The sequence below is a fragment of the Triticum dicoccoides genome, chromosome 6B, assembly GCF_002162155.2.
Source record: "Triticum dicoccoides isolate Atlit2015 ecotype Zavitan chromosome 6B, WEW_v2.0, whole genome shotgun sequence".
NCBI lineage: Eukaryota > Viridiplantae > Streptophyta > Magnoliopsida > Poales > Poaceae > Triticum > Triticum dicoccoides.
In genome coordinates, this window is record NC_041391.1 from 680,779,093 (window position 1) to 680,784,222 (window position 5,130).

Consider the following 5,130-nt stretch of genomic DNA (forward strand, 5'->3'; position numbering starts at 1 on the left):
AATCAGACGGCGGAGGCTTCGGTCCATGACAAGGAGTTCGGCTCTTCGAGAGGCGTGCTCAGGAGTTGGGTCCTTAGAAGCGTTGAGCGCGAGCGAGACACCCACTGGGCCGGCTGGCGGCAATCCGGCTTGGCCGGTTGGTGAGCAGCTGGTCGTGCGGCTAACTTAGTTGACGAGCGTCGGGCCGGGTTGGTCAACCTGGCGGCTTTTGACTTAGTGTATGAATAGTAGGGGAGCTTTGGCCCGTTGTGCTTGTCTGCCGTCAGCCAGAGCTGGATCTGCGGTTTTAGGGCGAAGTGGGGGACCGTGGCATCCTAACTTTATCAGGAATCACCAAGTAAAGCTGTGAGGTGATGATCAAGCCGGCCAGCCCCCGAGCTCCCGGGTTGAGCTAGACGAGCCGGCGGCTGGGTTCGGTAGTAAAGTGATGCAAAATATGGACGCAATAAATTGGTCGGTGAAAGGCAGCCCCCGAGTCTCGTTCGGGGACCCCCATAGTTTCATATGCTTACAAAAGGCATCGATACATACATTCGCGCAGCTAACTGTAAAATGGACGAAGGAGTTCTGCGTTCCACGGCCGTGTCATTTCTTCGCCGGTGGTGTCCCTCTTGCGCTTCTTCGACTTGCGTGCGTCGATGAGGTAGTAGGCGTTGCGGTCGTGCAAAGTCCTGCTCACGATGAACGGGCCCTCCCATGGAGAGGACATCTTGTGCTGGCCTGCCTGCTCTTGGACGAGTCGGAGAACGAGGTCGCCTTCGTGGAATGCGAGAGGCTTGATCTTCTTATTGTGGTAGTGCATCAGGCCTTGCTGGTAGATAGCGAGTGGCTAAGTGCCAGAAGGCGTGCCTCTTCGAGCAAGTCAACGACGTCTTCGCATGCTTCTCTTGCTTCGGTTTCGGTGTACATCGTGACACGCGGTGTCACGCCCAATATGCGACCCTATCCGAAAGGAACTCGAAGGTCCCACCAAGGATAGACCTGCATATTGAAATGCTTTTGCAAGGTGGATATCATTACATCAACATTACATAATAGATGGGGATACATACAAGAGGCATACAATGCCATAGGAGTAGAACATCACAATACATAAAACCACCATCCGCCTACAGATGAAACACAAACAGAAACTCAAACGACATCCACCCTGCTAGCCCAGGCTGCCGACCTGGAACCTATCCCCTGATCGAAGAAGCAGAAGAAGAACTCAACGCAAGCAAGCATCGCTCTCGCGTCATGATCATCGCATAACCTGTACCTGCAATTGTTGTTGTAGTAATCTGTGAGCCACGAGGACTCAGCAATCCCATTACCATGGGTATCAAGACTAGCAAAGCTTAATGGGAAAGGAAGGGGTAAAGTGGTGAGGTTGCAGCAGCGACTAAGCATATATGGTGGCTAACATACGCAAATGAGAGCGAGAAGAGAGCAAATGGAACGGTCGTGAAGCTAGCAATGATCAAGAAGTGATCCTGAACTCCTACTTACGTCAATCATAACCCAAAAACCGTGTTCACTTCTTGGACTCCGCCGAAAAGAGATCATCATGGCTACACACGGGGTTGATGCGTTTTAATTCGAATCAGGTGTCAAGTTATCTACAGCCGGACATTAACAAATTCCCATCTGCCCATAACCGCGGGCATGTCTTTCGAAAGATTATACCCTGCAGGGGTGTCCCAACTTAGCCCATGATAAGCTCTCGCGATCAACGAAGGATATACCTTCTCCCAGGATGACCCGATCAGACTCGGAATCCCGGTTTACAAGACATTTTGACAATGGTAAAACAAGACCAGCAAAGCCGCCCGATGCGCCGACAATCCCGATAGGAGCTGCACATATCTCGTTCTCAGGGCAACACCAGATAGGTCAGCCTACGAGTAAAACCAGACCTCGAGTTGCCCCGAGGTGGCCCCGCAGTCTGCCCGGTTCGGACCAACACTTAGACAAGCACTGGCCCGGGGGGGCTAAAATAAAAATGACCCTTGGGTTAATTACTCCCAAGGGAAATATAGGTGGTGGTGAGGCAAATGGTAAAACCAATGTTGGGCCTTGCTGGAGGAGTTTTATTAAAAGCGAACTGTCAAGGGGGTCCCATAAATCACCCAACCGCGTAAGGAACGCAAAATCCGGGAACATAACACCGGTATGACGGAAACTAGGGCGGCAAGAGTGGAACAAAACACCAGGCATAAGGCCGAGTCTTCCACCCTTTACCAAGTATATAGATGCATTAGTTAAATAAGAGATATTGTGATATCCCAACATAAACCTGTCCACCATGGAGAAATCTTCAACTTCACCTGCAACTAGCAACGCTATAAAAGGGCTGAGCAAAGCGGTAACATAGCCAAGCAACGGTTTGCTAGGAAGGGTGTCAAAGGTTAGAGGTTCATGGCAATTTGGGAGGCTTGATGAGCAAAAGATAGGTAACGCAGCAAAGTGATAGAACGAAGCAACTAGCATAGCAATGATAGTAGTGAAATCCAGGGTAGCGGTCATCTTGCCTGAAATCCCGCAAGGAAGAAGAACGAGTCCATGAAGAAGATGAATCCACGAAGACGAACCAAGCGTAGACGAATGAATCATCATGATCGCAATGAAACGGGAACTATCGAGAGAAGCACACAACATGGTAAACACACCACACATAGACAAGACATGATGCTCAACCAAGTATGATGCATGACAAGGCTACATGAAGCTACTCATGGCAAGGGATGATGCATACAAGAGCAACAGATCAAGGCAAGTTTAAATGAGGCCGGGAACAACATATAACAATTCCGGTAAGTCCTCATATGCAAATTTCGAAATTGGTCCAGATCTGAATAAACCTTATGTTCAAGTTGTTAAACAGCAAATTAAAATGCACCAAGATGATCTACACGAGATTCTAGTCAAGTTACATATAAAGTTCATTAGATTTGGGGCTACGGCCTAGAAGATATGAGCAAAACAAGTTAAACATGGCATTGATACAAAATGCATACAAACATCAAGCAAACACCTCAAAACATGGATGCAACATGATAATATGAAACTACATGCAATTCTAAGCAAGTTTCATATAGAGCACACTCAAAACGGAGCAACGGTTCAACACACAACACTATATAAGTTATAGCAACAATCTGTCCAAAACAGCAACTAGGCATATTGCAAGCATCAAAACAACATGCTACAGGACCTCAACAAGAAAACAAAAGGCATGGGCATGATGTACAGGTAAAGCATAACAAAACATGAACACTGAGCTATCTCCATAAATCACTAGAACATGCTCAAACACACATGGCAAGATTGCAAATAATAACAATTCAGACTTTGCAGAAAGTAACATCAGGTTGCAATGTTTAGAGCTATCAAACAACATGTTGCAGGAACATATCATGGCAAATTAAGGCATGGCATGAATCTACTAAATGCATAGATCAAAAGTCCCTTACTGACCATGAGCCAAAAAGGATCAGAAAATCTGATGGCACCCATGTAAACATAGCAAGTTATATTACAGATTCAAACATGGCAGGAACAACGATAAGAAGGCATGTTGATGAGCTTGTACCACTCACCACAGAGCATTACATGGCATTACAAGGCAACCAACAGTAAGAAGGCATGTTTATGAAGCTAAGCATGGCAAGAACAAGTTCATAGGGTACATGGATCACTAACAACAAGCATGGCAACAACTGAACTTAATGTTAACAGGCTGACAGCAACATTATTTAGCAACTTTGGAGCAAGTTTACAACAAGCTACAGCAGGCTATAAATGCAACCAAGGACATGAATGGATAGAGCATAACATGTAGAACAAAACACCCTTAGTGAACATCTCCAGATTCAGCATAGAATGACTTGTAGCAGCAGGTTTACATAGCATCACGAAATAACAGATTCAGCCTAGCAAAACAGTAACAGCAAGTACCCTACTTAACAAGCTCGATTCACTCACCACAAGTCATTGCATGACAAGATAAGCATAGCATCAGCAAGAAGACATGTTTATGAAGCTAACCAAGGCAAGAACAAGTTCATAGCATGCAAGGATCAACTACAACAACCTTGGCAAAATTGAATAACATGTAAACAATCTGCCAGGAAACATTTTGTAGCAAAAGTAGAGCACGCAAATGACATGCTAGACTACACCATAATTGCAAACAGGGGCATGAATGGATAGAGGAAAACCATATGTTCAAAACATCCTTACTGAAGTATCTCAAAATAAGCATAGATCTCTCTATAGCATCAAGTTTACATGACATCAAAATAACAGCAGAACAGGGACTAAAATCAGCAACATTACGAAGCCTAGTTTGCATGCTTGTGCTAGTCACCAAATTGATCACAAAAATACATGGTAAGCACCTCTGTAAAGAATACATGGCATAGATCAAAACACATGTAGACATCAACCTCATAGGATGCACACATCAAACATGGCAAAAATGACAAATGAGCAAGTTCTATTAACACACAGTAGACAACATTATGAAGCACTCTTGCAACGATGATTCAGGCATCAAGATGAACTCAAATGAACATGATGCAATGGAATGAAATGAAGTACTCGTTGAGACGAACAATTCGACATATTACACGCACAAAATAGAGCAGTATGCATGGAGATATGATGCGACGAACATGGCATAATAATGTCAAAATATTTCGGGACAGTCATTTTTCAGGAAAAAAATGGAGTGAGCGCATATTAGCTAAGTAGCGCCGCAGGCGAGGGATAGGCTGACGGGGGCGCTCACCAGAGCGGGCCGAGGCCCGGTAGGCGTTGGGCTGGACCGCGGGAGGCCGGGGAGATGGGCCTGGTGCGGGGACGGGCCGCGAGGCGACGTGGCCCACGTGGGCGCGGTGCGGGCGGCCGGGTCGAGCGGCTCCTCAGCTCGACCTCGACCAGGGCGGCGGCGGCGGAGCAAGGGCACCGGCGGTGGGGCGAGGGGCCGCCAGATCCGGTGATGGGGCGGCGAAACGGGGCCGGCAGCGAGCTCCCATGGCGGCGGGGTCGCAGCGGCGGTGAGGTGCGGGGTCGCGGACGGGCGGCGGCGCGGGATCCGCGGCGCACGGCTGGCTCAGGAGACGAGGCGGCACCAGGCAGGGAGGT